This window comes from Macrobrachium rosenbergii, chromosome 42 (assembly GCF_040412425.1).
Source record: "Macrobrachium rosenbergii isolate ZJJX-2024 chromosome 42, ASM4041242v1, whole genome shotgun sequence".
Taxonomy (NCBI): domain Eukaryota; kingdom Metazoa; phylum Arthropoda; class Malacostraca; order Decapoda; family Palaemonidae; genus Macrobrachium; species Macrobrachium rosenbergii.
In genome coordinates, this window is record NC_089782.1 from 40407163 (window position 1) to 40425263 (window position 18101).

Genomic DNA, 18101 nt, shown 5'->3' on the forward strand with positions numbered 1-18101 from the left:
AAGACACACACACGTAAGACCCTTGACTTTAGAGAGAGAGAGAGAGAGAGAGAGAGAGAGAGAGAGAGAGAGAGAGAGAGAGAGAGAGAGAGACGCAAGTGCGTTTTGAGATCGCGCCAAATTGGCTAAAACACCAAAACATAGTTAATGACGCAAGAAACCCGAGGATTTAACAGAGAGAGAGAGAGAGAGAGAGAAAAGGAGCGGAACAATGTGGGTGCTACTGCTACTGCTGCTAATAATAATAAAAGGAAGAACACAACAATAACAACAACTACAGCAATAAAGATAAGAAGAAAAGGAGGAATAACAAAACAACAGGAGACTTTCACAATGTGACAAGGAGTCTGACACCAATAATCATGCAGATACTGTAATCGTTTTCTCGTCGTATAGAATAGTTTATGCAATGGCCAAGCGCTTGGACTTATGAGGTCATTCAGCGTTGAAAGGGAATTTGACAGTAAGGTCTGGGAGATGTAACAGGAGGAAAACCTCGCAATTGCACTCCAAAACAATTGTTAGAGAGGGTGGAAAGTCAGATGGAAGGTAGAGACTATAAACGGAGGTACAGTAAAAGGAATGAAAGAGGTTGCAGCCAGGGACAGAAGGGACGCTGCAAAGACCCTTAAGTAATGCCTACAGTCTACCACGTTAAGTGCACTGACGGCACTAGCTCCCCTATGGGGTTTCGTTATATAGGTATCTATCATCCCCCAAAAATGTAAACAGAGAATGTCACCCGCAGAGAATTCGTAATCGCTCTATTCTCCGTTCAACTTTTACCAAAGCTTACACGGAAGACGTCTGCGGTCAAATGCCTTTCAAAGGAGGTAAGTGCTGTTGGCCTTGTCTTCTGGGTGTAAACAGTTAGCGAAGGAAACTATCAACTGAGAATTAAATTGTATTTTTTTTCTCAAATGAAACTGTTTCCGCCTTTCGGTATAGAAAGTTCGAGTAGCCTTCAGGCGTAGACACAGGAGCAAAATCTTTAAATTCTGCACCAGGTACCAAATGTTATGCGACAAAATTGTAAGAGTCTATGTTTGTACCCCTTCGATAAATGTTTAACTTCAATTTAGACCCAGCAGAAAAAACAAACGTAGAAGCCCCCTCGCCTCTCAATGGAGAGGCTTGGGTTCGATCCCGATGTGAGTCAGATATTTATTTCTGATTCACACGTGATTGCGCTGATTACATCTATCATATGTGTGTATATATGTATATATGTATATATATATATATATATAAATATATATATATAAATATATATATATATATATATATATATATATATATATATATATATATATATATATATATATATATATATATATATATATATATATATATATATGGCTTATAAAGCAAGCAGACTAGTATGGTTAATATCCAGGGCTTGACAATGTGCAAGCTAAAATATTAAACTATAATAACAATACTATAATACAGTCCGCTTTAAAAACTTAGATCAGAACTCCATTTCAGATACAAAAGCAAAGCCTCCGACTAATCTGCCTATTGAATTTTTCCCGTAGTCAAGAAAAATCTTTATATTATTTTCGCATAAAAAAATGGCTTCAAAATGATCGAAAAACCTGCGAGCATAAATAGTAGAACCTTTGAATATTTATTATGTTATTTATAATATTTTCAACGTCATAAAACCGAGAATGTTACAATTCAAGATAGGAGAGTACATTTAAGGCTAGTAAATTGGTACTTTCAAATCACAATCCTGTAGAAATAAGTTTTAAGAAGTTTTCAAAACTTCGGATCTGACGGTTGGCAAACGAACCGTCATATACCAGATGTATTGCCAAGGCTACCGTACCGGAAATTGTAGATACTGTCAATTTTTGTCACTGTCAATCTTTTCTTCACAAAATTCCCCTTTGATTATCTCACCATTAATATGTACCACCTTAACTTGACAGTAAAGCTAAGGTTAATTAGGAATGAAATGGGGCTGCAGTAGATATAAACAACTGAAAAATGTTCTCTCTCTCTCTCTCTCTCTCTCTCTCTGACTTCAATGAGGGAGTTAGAGTGGTTGGACAGCAAGACAAAGAGATCCAGAAAATAAAGGAGACAAAGTACAAAGATCTAATAGTAACAGTTAGAGATGTTGGACAGCAAGACTGAAGAAAGAGAGCGGGAACGGAGGTAAAGTAAAAGACTAAAAAGTGAGTGCAGCTAATACCGAGGGGACACCACAAACACAGTGCACCACGTGAGGTGTGCTGACGGCACTGATCCCCTACGGGGCAGACTTCAAGTGCTGTATTTTTTGTCAATCATCTCAGTGCCCCCCAGAAAGGCTTCCCTAGATAAAACATATACTGTAAACTGGCCCATAGTGCAACTGTTGTATTAAGGTTTTTGACTCTCTCTCTCTCTCTCTCTCTCTCTCTCTCTCTCTCTCTCTCTCTTCTCTCTCCAATATTGGATAATCCTTGGTCTATAGATTAAAGGCACTATATTTTACGTTAGCAACAGAATGACAGAGAATTTAAAGGCCTGCTTCCTTGCCCAAAACTGTCAGAAAAAACACAAATGTAAAAGTATAGTAAGAATGTCAGCAGCCAGAATCGAAATGAAGACAAAAATAAAGGAATGATATGACAAAAATAGTTAACACACATCAAAGGGAAATCACTGCATGTCAAAAAACAACGCAATGAAGTGTCACATTTCACAATGAGATGCCCAATAAATAATTATAGAAATCAAACCTTCCATTAAGCTGTTTCTCCTTATTAGCCTTTCACTCATGTGCAGTTCTTTGGGAATGAGGTTGCTAGCCCATGCGCTCTGCCCTGATTACTACCACTGAAGCCATATAACTATCAGGTGCGTAATTCACTACTTCAATAAATGCTCAATGGGTTTTTAACGGATCGTGCTTATTCACATTTCTCCTCACTCAGGATTCGAACCTGGACCCAAGAGCACGGTGTATGCACACACATATATATACACACTGTATATATATTACATATATATATATATATATACACTGTATATATATATATATATATATATATATATATATATATGTATGTATGTATATATATATATGCGTATATACATTTAAAAACAAGTATAAATATATGTATATATATACATGAACATTTATACACGCACATACAGTATACAGTATATATATGTATATGCATATATTTATGTACTGCATATTTCTCACGGGGCGTCTATTGTGTGTGTGTGTGTGTGTGTGTGTGGAGAGAGAGAGAGAGAGAGAGAGAGAGAGAGAGAGAGAGAGAGAGAGAGAGAACACACCTGAGTACCAAGAGCAATTGAGCAATTAGCCTTTTGACCCAAATATATCTGCATAGGAGAGAGAAAAAAACAAGAAATTCTGGAAGTAAATCCATATGAGAGAGAGAGAGAGAGAGAGAGAGAGAGAGAGAGAGAGAGAGAGAGAGAGAGAGAGAGAGAGCTCAGCTCCAAGGAGAATCAGCCGCTCGGGCAAACGTTCCCAAATCAGCTCTATATATACTGGCTACGTACACGGACGCAAGAACTCACGCACACATCCGCTCACGTGCCGAATTTTTACTGCAGTCACGGCAGTGGGGGTGTTGACCGTAACTGTATCTTGTAGTAACTCTCTTACGGACAAGTGTTTCTGGATCAAGTGATTACGAAAAGTGTCAGTGAATGGCGACAGGTGCACTTGCGACAACGAAGATCGTGTTGTCTTTTGTAATGTGTCTAAGAATATACATATGCATACATTTTTCAGTGTTTATTCATTATATAGCTTTCGGATTGTTTTCACTGGTGTGGGTCTCTCTCTCTCTCTCTCTCTCTCTCTCTCTCTCTCTCTCTCTCTCTCTCTCTCTCTTTCAGAGTAACTTCAAGCGTGCATATTAAAATGTATTCAGATGTTTTGTCACATATTTATAGGAGTGACTCTCTCTCTCTCTCTCACTCTCTCTCTCTCTCTCTCTCTCTCTCATACACAGTAATTTCAAATGTGCATATTAATACGTATTCATATGTTTTGTTATATATTTATAGAAGTGACTCTCTCTCTCTCTCTCTCTCTCTCTCTCTCTCTCTCTCTCTCTCTGTCACACACATACACAGTAATTTCAAGCGTGCATATTAAAATGTATTCAGATGTTTCGTCATATATTTATAGGAGTGACTTTCTCTCTCTCCCTCTCTCTCTCACACACACATACACAGTAATTTCAAGCGTGCATATTAAAATATATTCAGATGTTTTGTGATATATTTATAGGAGTGACTCTCTCTCTCTCTCTGTTTATGTATATGTGTGCTGCTGAATATTTAAGTGTTCTATATTTACCGCTCCCATACCATCAGTCAAGAGGAAAAAAAAGTACTATTTTCGTCTGCATTGTTGAGACACAACTGTAAGTGCAGAGAGATTCGCGTAAAGCCTTATGCATTTATGTACTCATTATAATTAATCTTATATATAAATATATATTTATATATACATATAATATATATATATATATATATATATATATATATATATATATATATATATATATATATATATATATATATATATATATAATATATACATACATACATATATTACAAATTTATCTTCTATTCTGTAAAGACAAATTTTAACTCTGAAGAAACACTTTCCTTCCCTATTGAATAGCTAAAAGATCTTTCTAAGGGAAAATATCATCCAATTTTCTATCTCATACGGCAAAAGATAGATTTTTTTCTGTCTTAGAAAAAACATCCATTTTTTTCTCTTCAGCAAAAAACTGAATATCTCACAGCAAAAAGATCCATTTTTCCATCTCTCACTGCAAAAAGTATCCATTTTTCTATATCTCACAGCAAAAACTATCTGATTTTTTATCTTTCACAGCAAAAAACTACCCATTTTTCCATCTCTCACTGCAAAAAACTATCCAATTTTCTATCTCTCACTGAAAAAACTATCCATTTTTTCTATCTCTCACAGCAAAAACTATCCAATTTTTATCTCTCACTGCAAAAAACTATCCAATTTTTATCTCTCACTGAAGAAACTATCCAATTTTTATCTCTCACTGAAGAAACTATCCAATTTTTATCTCTCACAGCAAAAAGCTATCCATTTTCTATCTCTCAAAGCAAAAAACTATCCATTTCTCCATCTCTCACTGCAAAAAACTATCAAATTTTTTATCTCTCTCAGCAAAAACTATCCATTTTTCTGTCTCTCACAGCATAATACTATCCATTTTTCCATCTCTCACTGCAAAAAATATCCAATTTTTTATCGCTCAAAGCAAAAAACTCCATTTTTCTGTCTCTCACTGCAAAAAGCTATCCATTTTTTTCTGTCCTACTGCAAAAAAATTATCCGTTGTTTCATATCTTACATGAAAAATCTAATTTTGAAGAAATAAGTCAAAATATGCTAGTACAACTCTATTGCCAAGGAGCTAGCAACTGTTCACACAAAAACCCCTTTCTAACATAAATAAAACAAAAACAAAAATCAAAATAAATAAAAGTGAAAAAAACAAAGACCACACATTCTCCTTTGTTAAAACTAAAAAAAGGATATAAAGTCATTATGAAAAAGGTAAGAGTCAAAAATATGTTAATCTTTCCCTGCGTGTTCGGACAGTTTCATTTGTTGCATAGCAGACGTCAAGCGGATTGAGGCGAGACCAGTGAATGAGGAAGAGAATGTATGGCACACGCCGTCGACTGCAACAATAATATCCTCAATGAATGAATCATTAACAATCAAAGGGTATTGTTGCATCTAACATGTTCAGGAAATGTTGCACGAAACATTGCTGTTGTAGTGTTCAATATTTTCTAAGGAACACATGTTTTCTCCAATATGATTCCGTTCCTGTGCACGATGCTCATCATGCATTATGTTTTTTCCTCCTCTCATTGTGGGTATTTCCTTTACCGGGATACAGACGAGAAAGAGAAGCAAAGGAATAAAAGCGAAAATAAACTAAAAGATGTGGCAGAAAACACTTCCGCTTCCACTGGCTAACGCATGCGTTGTGTGAGCGGAGAAACTCTCACTTGTATAGTGTTGAGATCAGACTGAACATTTGTTTTATTTTTGTTTCTTCACAAAGCAAAACTCACCGTAGCAAGAAAAACTCTTACCTGTTACTCCTAAATTGTTAGGAAACTTGAATGTCACCAGAAAGTCACATAAAAAACGACACTTCACTTTTTCAAATAAAAAAAAATTCTTTTTCCGCGGTCGACGGAACCAGTAGTTCTTTTGGAGTGATGTTTCTTTTTCGAAAATGAAACAATGATGTGCTATTTTTCTAAACTGTTCACCACTAAAAGCAAGTTCGAACTGTCATTCACTTATAGTTAATTAACTCGACTGATCGTCTAAAACACCAAATCTGTAAATTTTCCAAAGCAAGTCATTGGGATAGGCATCACGACTCACTACGGCTTTTCTTTAACGAGATAAAGATTGACTTCTGAAGCGTGACACGTCAGACGCGTGGTGTGTGTGTACGTGGAGTGGGTGAGAGAGTGAGAGTGAGGAAGAGAAAGAGGAAACAGACACACATGCAGGACGCCAGCTAACACCGCCTCGATAGCAACTATTTTTGAATGTGTTCGTCAACTCTAAAAGTCTCCATCGCCGGGTCCGCTTCCTCCTCCCCTCCCCCCTACACCCCCGGCGGGAAGTTTTCTTTGAGTCATCCGAGACGAATCCCGTTTTCTTACCTGCGCGCGAATGCTTCTCATTTTCTTTGGCACTCCCAGAAGAAACATTCTTGTCAAAATTAGCGGTTTAATTCCTTAAGTATATTAAAACATTCTAAAGTGGAGTGCTAACAACCGAGTCTGCAAATGTTTCGTCTGTCGATATGACTGAACGGGGAGAAGCCCATGTAAACAGACGGTCTAATTAGTGGGCTGCGTTTTCTACGACCACGAGGCGCAAGTCAAAATACGACTTAACAAAGTTCTCAGGTCTGACGAATCTAGCATTTTGCAATGCGATCACTTTCCTGACGCTCAAAATAAGCAAATACTGTTGATACTGCAAAGACCACGGAATCGTTCAAAATATCTCTTTAATTGAAATAAAGATTTGAATCGACAAACTGTGGTGCCATGTCTACGTCCATTGTCTTCCGACATAATGACGTAACACTGAACTGATTTAAGATGTTTATAGTGTGACGTCACGCAAGAACGCGTCACACTATGCCACATCTCCTCTAGGATCTAGTTTGACTTCATCTATACCTTTGGGTAACGGCAAATGAACATTCCTTATTTTGTCAGCTTTTTTGTGTATATATTATATATATATATATATATATATATATATATATATATATATATATATATATATATATATATATATATATATATATATATATGTATGTATAGGTATACGTGTGTATGTATATATATATATATATATATATATATATATATATATATATATATATATATATATATATATATATATATATATACATACATACATAAATCTACAGGGCTTTGTATACACACACACACACACACACATTTCGTGACAGAGACAGAAATAAATGTACAAGATTAAGACCCATCTCCCGTAAATCTAATCGCTTGTTGCTACTTGAGAGGCTTTGAAGCTCTTATGTTCAGATTTTCGTAAAATCCCCATGTAAATTTTTGGGCGTAATTCTGCTAACATACAGACAAACAAACAAACAAGCCCATTAAAATACATAACCCTTTTGGAGGATGTTGTAATTAAAGTAGTTGGTTACAGATTTAATATGGAGCCGAGAAGAATATTATAAATGGACTTATGCAGTGTCTGAATTTATGACGCCAATTCATTCATTCATTTGACGGAAACATTCTCTCTCTCTCTCTCTCTCTACCAATAATCTGTCTGTTCACTAAGGGCACGCCCCCAGAATAAAACAAAACTGCAATAGATTCTTTGACTATTACTACTCCGGTTACATCGAGAATCTTTGCTCACGGTGTGCGTGCAACCTATGCCGTTTAACACGCGTCTCCTCCTACTAACTTCACTTAGGTGACTATGGATGACTTCTAACGCATATATAGTAGTTCAATATCAGAATTGATTCGATAAGCAGCAGTCATTTCAGTTCATTTCAGGGTCAGTGACCATGGTCGTTGTGAGAAAAATGAAGGTATCTTGACCTTGCTGGTACCTTGGTCCGGTCTTCAGGACGGTGCGTTAATGTCCCTAGGGACGGGACTTATCTTCTCGACCCTCTCATATACTATCGTCATTTTGACGGTAGTGGTACACAGGCTTTCTTATATTTTATATTCAGAAGATTCATTATTATTCAGAAGATGAACCCTATTCGTATGGAAAAAGCCCACCAAAGGGGCCATTGACTTGAAATTCAAATTTCCAAAGAATATTATGGTGTATAAGATTAAATACAATGTTTCTTTTATGCGTTTGCCATCTGTCAAAAACTTCCAAGTAAGTAGACTCACTCTGCATATGCAACATGACAGTGTTTTTATATAATTATCGTGTACTTGTTTGTTCAATTTGCCACGTTCTTTGCTTTTACTTTCACTTCTTAAACCTTTCGCAACTTTCGCTGTCGTAAAAGATCAATAAAATTGTCAATCTTAAAATATTTGACGTTGAATGAGCATATTAGCAGTGGAACTTGCAACCACAAGTTGCTTTTATTTTCAGTACATTTGCTAATTTTATCTATAAATATTTATTTATTTATCTGATATATCTATAAATATTCGTTCTTTAAAAGTATGAACGTACTCTTGAGAATTCACCAGCTTTTATTTTCAATACATTTGCTAATTCTATATAAACGTTCGTTCTTTAAAAGTATGAATGGACTCTAGAGAATTCAGGAGCAGCATCAGAAAATGTCTAAGGTATTTTGGCTCTGAATCAATAGCAATGTCTCCTTGCGTTTTTTGTATTTTATAAATAAAAAACATGTGCGACCAGTAATTCAAACAACAAAACTAACTGTATGTTTCAAGCGCAACATTCATGTTGAACGTTCTCTTGCGAGATCGAACTGTTTCCATCTCCTCAAACGTAAGGACCAAAGATGTGGGCCAATCTTGTATCATTTCCTAGCCCAGGCCCGAAGAATACCAAATAACAAAGCGCCGAAGTGTTTTCGGCGTAATCGAGTTTTCTGTACAGCCGCTACAGCGTTTAATCAAGGCCACCGAAAATGGATCTATCTTTAGGTGGTCTCGGTATAATACTGTATGAGCCGCCGCCCATGAAACTTTAGTCACGGGCCGGTGGTGGCCCGTCTTATGTCGTTGCCAGAAGCACGATTACGTCTAACCTTAACCTTAAATAAAATAAAGTACTGAGACAAGAGGGCTGCAATTTGGTATGTTTGATGACTGGAGGGTTGATGATCAACATACCAATTTGCAGCCCTCTAGCCTCAGCAGTTTTTAAGATCTGAGGGCGGACAGAAAAAGCGCGGACGGAAGAAGGAACAGGCTCAAAGGAGAAGGAATTGACAGCCCTGCCCCTTTAACAGACAGCAAGGCCGATCTCTACATGCGCAAACTATATAGCCTATGTATCACCGTAATTGTCCTCGAATTCAAGTTTCACGTCACAGCGAAGTAAACTTTTGCTAACCTCTAAACATATCCCTTAATAAATTCTGTCAGTTCTCCCTATTCCAGGTAGCTAATTCAAAGGAAATAACAGTCCCTATTCCAGGTAGCTCATTCAAAGGAAATAACATTCTCCCTATTCCAGGTAGCTAATTCAAAGGAAATAACAAGAGTCCCTATTCCAGGTAGCTAATTGAAAGGAAATAACAAGAGTCCCTATTCCAGGTAGCTAATTCAAAGGAAATAACAGAGTCCGTTTATTTCTGTAGAACCCTTACAGCTGATGCACTAAACTGGACTGAATACTAAAACTTTACCAACGATGGGTATCGGGACTGGATGACTGACAAGTAGATTTTGAAGAAAATGCTGCAGTTCAGCCGCTCGATCACTGTTGACAATGAAAAATAGCAAAAAAATCAGCTATCGCTCACCACTGGAAGTCATATAACCAGACCTTCCAAGAAGTGGAAGCTAAAGTCCTAAAAATTATTGCATTCGAAAGTCCCTCTGAATCTTCAAATGTCCCAGCTTAATACCATCCTTGTTAATGAAAAACAACACTGGGTCCTTGTGCAAAGAAAAATATGGCTTTGATCAATATACTTGATTGATATTGCCAAACCTCAACAAGACGTTTGCAGTAAAACAAATACCACTTAGTTATCTTTTGACACCTTACATGAACGCATAACTGAATGACTAAACTTATAAAAGCTTTCAGGAGTCCAAAACTATTCAAAATGAATCATAATTCAGCTACCTTGTGATACCAGCGGCTGCTTGAACTTCCATACAAAACACTTTCTTAAAGCACATACTTTCTCCAGTCACGTATTGTCTTCTGCAAGCAGATACATGATGCCATCTGGTGGCAATGATGAACAAAGGATGCTACATCATCCTTACACCGATGTAAATTATCAGCAGAAAAAAGATGCTGACTACAATGACTTCATGAAGAAAAATTCCTTCCCCTCATCTCTTCCACATTTGTTCATCCATGCAAAAGTATTGGGGGAGAGAGAGAGAGAGAGAGAGAGAGAGAGAGAGAGAGAGAGAGAGAGAGAGAGAGAGAGAGAGAGAATCCAATCCAAAGCGTACTGCGTGTATCTGTTACTTAAACCAGGAATCACGTCCTATATGCCTATATTTCCACCAAAGGTCAAGAAAGTTAATCTTGCAAGAAATATGACTGATGACATTGATGTCTACTTCATACCTAAGGAACTGCAAGCAACATACCCAAAATTAAGGGGTAAAAAGCACTGTGCTGATAAAATCGGTTACAACAGAATTGTGAGAATCTCTGAATATCTATGAATTCACAGATGAACCGACAAAGTCAAACCCCTTCCTGACGTTAATGTAAAAGAAAACCAGGCTGGGTCCCTTGTGCTAAAGAAACTGCAGAAGAAGAGTTATCTTCAGTAGGACCTAACGGAAGACAAGAAAATACCGTCGAGTCCGCACACACACGAGTAAGGAAATGGCATTAAAATATGCGAGGACGTTGTCGTGTTCACAAACGAATGCAAAATGGCTTTGATCTCACCCTGAATAATTTCTTCTGCGTAGCTCAAAAGGGTATCAGAGGAAACCTCTTGTCTTATTAGGAACACCAATTAACTTATATTAATTTATTCATAGCCTTGCTAGGAAGTATACTCAAAAGTGTGAAGAGAGAGGAAATATTCTTGGAGGCCACATCCGGATGAACAAGACTATGGCAACCACTCTTGGACATTCTCAAGCTTTCCCCCTTCAGAGCATTCGTGGATAAATGTAGCCAGTATCTAATGTTTAAGGGGCTTCAGATGTTTACACATGCAAGGGGAAAACTAGATAAAATGCAGTTAGTCCTGTCGATAAAGGAAGTGACAGTGCTGAATTGAACCTCTAATGACAAGTAGTATCACCATAAGTCAAGTATTATCCACCTAATGAAATCTCATTTATGGGATCCCTCGTCGATTGGGTATATGAATATACATATCCTAAGTAACAAGAAGCGCTCTCGCGCGTGCTCATATGCATACTCTTGTCAGTGTAGGATCCCATATACTGAAAATAACCTTTCTAAGACAAACGGAACCTCTCTGACGAACCTCTGCATCAACTGGAAACCTACTTTAACTTTTTGTAAAGAAAAAAGTCCTGAATTTCGCTATAATCCTACAACAACGACTAAGGATAAATCAAAGTTGACTGCAGAGGTAGGGAAACTATATATAAAAGGGGCACTTCAGACAGAAAAGCGAAACGAGAACTCTGTCTGTATCGGACACGTCTCGTAAAAGGGCAGGTGCCGAAATTCCAATAGAATCGGATATTTCCCAAATCGGAGTTGTTGGCTGGACGACCAAATGAACATTATTTTGCTTTTTTCTTTTTTTTCTTTTTAATTCCAGCGGCGCTGCGGGGTTTTATTACACAAGAAGTGACCGTCAAATAAAGGTGAAGCCTACACATACAACAAACATTAAATGATACTTGGATTCTACAAAAATTCACATACACAAGAACACACCACCAAATAAAGGTGAGGAATATACATACGACAACAAAAAATGGTACCTTTAAATTCTACAGAAATTTGCGCGAACGTGCGAAATGTAATATTTGTAATAAATGGGCAGAGAAGAGGAGGAAAAATACGTGTATTTTTTTTATAATTTCTATCTCATGTAATCTGCCTTGCCGCGAAATCTTACATTAAGACACAGCACTTCACAAATTTGCGTGAACACATAATGTAATATCTAGCAAATGCGCAGTGAAACGAAAATAAAATACTTTTTTTTTAAATTTCAACCTTAAGTAATATGTCTTTTCGCAAAATTTTGTTATTAACTATCATTACCTTTAAAAACGATGAAGGTTAAACGGTGTATCCAACGAACTACTTGTGATCTCACGTGTAACAAAAAAAAAAAAAAAATCTTGAAGTACGTGTCAATCAAACGCGAATTCTTGTATCGTTTGGCCTTTTGCTATCAAACTTTGCACCAAGCAACCAATACTGGTAGGAAACATTAACCAATATTAGCGGCAAACATCAACAAATATTAGCAGCAAACATCAACCAATATTAGCAGCAAATATCAACCAATATTAGCAGCAAATATCAACCAAATATTAGTAGCAAACATCAACCAATATTAGCAGCAAACATCAACCAATATTGGTAGCAAACTTCAACCAATATTAGTGGCAAACATCAAACAATATTAGCGGCAAACATCAACCAATATTAGCAGTAAATATCAACCAATATTAGCAGCAAATATTAACCAAATATTAGTAGCAAACATCAACCAATATTAGCAGCAAATATCAACCAATATTAGCAGCAAATATCAACCAAATATTAGATATCAACCAATATTAGAGCAAACATCAACCAATATTGGTAAAACTTCAACCAATATTAGTGGCAAACATCAAACAATATTAGCGTAAACATCAACCAATATTAGTCAAATATCAACCAATATTAGCAAATATCAACCAAATATTAGTAGCAAACATCAACCAATATTAGCAGCAAATATCAACCAATATTAGCAGCAAATATCAACAAATATTAGTAGCTCATCAACCAATGCTAGCAGCAAACATCAACCAATATTGGTAGCAAACTCCCCAATATTAGTGAAACATCAACCAACATTAGTAGCAAATCAACCAATATTAGCGGCAAACATCAACCAATATTAGCAGCAAACATCAACCAATATTAGCGGCAAACATCAACTTTTTGTAAAACATCAACCAATATTAGCGGCAAACATCAACCAATAATAGCAGCAAACATCAACCAATATTAGCGGAAACATCAACCAATATTGGCAAACATCAACCAATAGAGGCAGGGAAACTCATAATATTAGCGGCAAACATCAACCAATATTAGCGGCAAACATCAACCAATATTAGTCTGCAAATATCAACCAATATTAGAGCAAACATCAACCAATATTAGCAAAACATCAACCAATATTAGGTGCAAACATCAATAATATTAGCGGCAAACATCAACCAATATTAGCAAAACATCAACCAATGTTAGCAGGAAACATCAAATGAACATTATTTTGGCTTTTTTCATTTTTTCTTTTTAATTAGCAGCAAACATCAACCAATATTAGCAGCAAACATCAACCAATATTAAAGGTGAACATCAACCAATACAAGCAAACATCAAAATATTAGCTACAAACATCAACCAATACAGCAAACATCAACCAATATAAAGGTTAGGAAACATCAACCAATATTACAAACAAAAATATTAGCAGCAAACATCACCCAATATTAGCGGCAAACATCAACCAAATATTAGCAAAAACATCAACCAATATTAATAAAACATCAACCAATATTAGGAGCAAACATCAACCAATATTTTTTTAAACATCAACCAATATTAGCAGCAAACATCAACCAATATTAGCAGCAAACATCAACCAATAAGATAGCAAACATCAACCAATATTAGCGGCAAACATCAACCAATAATGTAAAACATCAACCAATATTAGCGGCAAACATCAACCAATATTAAGCAAACATCAACTTTTTTAGCAAACATCAACCAATATTAGCAAAACATCAACCAATATTAGCGGCAAACATCAACCAATATTAGCAGCAAACATCAACCAATATTAAAAACATCAACCAATATTAGCAGTGGGTCATCAACCAATATTAGCGGCAAACATCAAAAAAATTAGCAGCAAACATCAACCAATATTAGCGGCAAACATCAACCAAACGCGGCAAACATCAACCAATATTAGCAGCAAACATCAACCAATATTAGCGGCAAACATAAACATCAAACAATATTAGCAGCAAACATCAACCAATATTAGCGGCAAACATCAACCAATATTAGCAGCAAACATCAACCAATATTAGCGGCAAACATCAACCAATATTAGCAGCAAACATCAACCAATATTAGCGGCAAACATCAACCAATATTAGCGGCAAACATCAACCAATATTAGCAGCAAACATCAACCAATATTAGTAGCAAACATCAACCAATATTAGTGGCAAACATCAACCAACATTAGCAGCAAACATCAACCAATATTAGCAGCAAACATCAACCAATATTAGCGGCAAACATCAACCAATATTAGCAGCAAACATCAACCAATATTAGCGGCAAACATCAACCAATATTAGCGGCAAACATCAACCAATATTAGCAGCAAACATCAACCAATATTAGCGGCAAACATTAACCAATATTAGCAGCAAACATCAACCAATATTAGCGGCAAACATCAACCAATATTAGCAGCAAACATCAACCAATATTAGCAGCAAACATCAACCAATATTAGCGGCAAACATCAACCAATATTAGCGGCAAACATCAACCAATATTAGCAGCAAACATCAACCAATATTAGCAGCAAACATCAACCAATATTAGCAGCAAACATCAACTAATATTAGCAGCAAATATCAACCAAATATTAGTAGCAAATATCACCCAGATATTAGAAGCAAACATCGACCAAATATTAGTAGCAAACACTAGCCAATATTTAGTAGCAAACATCAAGTCCAGTACGTTCGTTCAGAAAATATCACTCGGACACGTTTTCTACAATCTTGCAGCACAGAGCTACAGACAGCTGCGACAAGGAACCAATTCTAGAGGCAAGATTGCAGTTGCACACTATCGAACTCTACTGACGCAGCAGTCCTCATAAAATTTGCGCTATTCCAATTTGCTTAATGACAATATGCCCACATCATCATCACCGAAGATACTGCTAGATGTAAAAAAAAATGTTAGCTTGTCTGACGATGCTCTGAATCACCCAAGAAGGACCATAAAAAATTAATTCAAGTATTTTTGGGTTTCATTCCTACCTCTCTTTTAGTCTGTAGCTTGAAATTGGTCTAAATTTCCCCAGCCATTTTTACGGAGGCTCATACGAACAAGAGCCCGTGCTGGCATAAACCCAACTAACTCTACCTATAACAAGCCACTTCTTTAACCTTTCTGTAGAAAGGAAGCTCCGTGACAAAACAAGAATACGGGGGATTCTGTATATTCTCAGCTACTCCCGCCCCCTCCCCGCGCTTCTACACTGTGAGTTCTATAACCTGCCCTCCCTCCTAGGGCGAATTTGTCGCATCCTCCTCACATCCGGTGACTCCCCACTGACCAACCCACAGGCATTTGAATTACTGAATTATTTCAGACACATTCTCGCTGTCACCGGTGTGCAAATTCATGTATACGATATGATCGGTTAATACTCGTATAAAAAGAACAAACTGGTTATTATTCTCTATTATATCTGTAAAGCAACGAGCGACTGGCCGCCGCAGCTGTTATCCGCAATGCTCGCTGATGAAAGTCAAATGGACAACAGGTAATCGCCCGACTGCCGTTACCTGCACATCGATGCTGCCGCAGATTTCACAATGAACTCCAACTTCATCAAAATCGTTTTCGTAGTTCATAAAATCACTCGGAGGTGATCCTGTCGACCCTGGGAAATGCAGTTGTTGACGAAGAACAGACAAAAAGGGAATAAAGGTCAGTCATCTACAGAACTGACAGAAAGGGAATAAAGGTCAATAATCTAAAGAACAGACAGAAAAGAGAATAAAGGTCAGTAATCTGAAGAACAGACAAAGGGAATAGTCAGTAATCTAAAGAACAGACAGAAAGGGAATAAAGGTCAATAATCTAAAGAACAGACAGAAAGGGAATAAAGGTCAGTAATCTAAAGAACAGACAGAAAGGGAATAAGGGTCAGTAATCTAAAGAACAGACAGAAAGGGAATAAAGGTCAATAATCTAAAGAACAGACAGAAAGGGAATAAAGATCAGTAATCTAAAGAACAGACAGAAAGGGAATAAAGGTCAGTAATCTAAAGAACAGACAGAAAGGGAATAAAGGTCAGTAATCTAAAGAACATACAGAAAGGGAATGAAAGTTGAGTAATCTAAAGAACAGACAGAAAGGGAATAAAGGTCAGTAATCTACAGAGCAGACAAAAAGTTTTTTATTTTATTTAAGATTAAAGTTAACCACAATCGTGCCTCTGGCAACGCAACAACACAGGCCACCACGGCCGGCTGAGAGTTTTATGGGCCGCGGCTCATACACCATTATACCGAGACCACCGAAAGATAGATCTATTTTCGGTGGCCCTGATCATACGCTGTAGCGGCTGTACGGTAAACTCGATTGCGCCGAAAAGCGCCGAAGAAACTTCGGCGCATTTTTTTCTTGTTTAAATAGCGATCGACTAAGCACAGAAAGATAATGAACTATTACGGAACGCTGTGGAAATGTTTCTCAGTAAATACCAGTTTTTTCTAAATAAATGCAGAAAATAACGACTTGCAGACGTCACAAAAATGATGGTCAGTAACGTCAAAACTACGTCACTGAAAATAACCTTCCTTACAAAAGTCTTCTCTAGTTGATCATTAGTCACACCAAATTAATGAGCTTCCTTACAAAAACCATCTATTATCGATCATCGTTCAAACTTTTGAATTCAAATACTTCAAGCATAAATGCTTAAAACTCCTCCAGCTCATGTAAATTGAACAAATAGTTTTCTATTTTCAATGCAAAGGTCTTTGGGCAGAAGAAGACAAAGATAAATACAAGGGAAGGATAAGAGAGAATATAATAATAATAATAATAATAATAATAATAATAATAATAATAATAATAATAATAATAATAATAATAATGAAAGCGTCTGCAGCATCAGCTAAATTCAATTTACAGAGGGTTTCCGGATCTTTCCTAGATAGTGACCCCAAAGTGTTTTAACCTGGTATGCATCCACCTTTGCGGCGTGTTCAGTACAAGCCCGTTCGGGAATGACCGTAAAAACATAAACAAAAGACTGTCAATATCATAAAGATAATGGCCCCCAAGAAATATTAGTCCTAGATAACGACCCCCGAAAACCCTCGTTGGCCGGGGTGGGGGGGGCGGGGTTCAGTATCTAGGAAACATCCGAGTTTTCTCTATCATTCTGATAATTGTTTTTTCAAGGTCACTGCATTCTGCCAGCAAAACTAACCAAGCTTGCAACTGCTTTCTTCTCCAAGAATGACAGGCATCTTCGCGTTACTGGCAAGATGCAGTAACCCTGAAAAAAAAAATGTCAGGAACGTAGAGAAAACTCTATGCTAATTGAATGCAGCTGATGCAACTATCACTTTCAATAAATGCTTAAAAGTGGGTCTTCTACCTACATATAATAATAATAATAATAATAATAATAATAATAATAATAATAATAATAATAATGACTCAAAAAAATAACAAAAACAACAATAACCACTTCTACTGTACAACGAAAAACCTATCTCATTTCGCCCCCCCTTGCAAAAACAAAAAAACTTAGGCGCAACATTTTCCCGGATAATTAATTGAACCCAAATATTTTGCCTTTCTTTTTTGTCT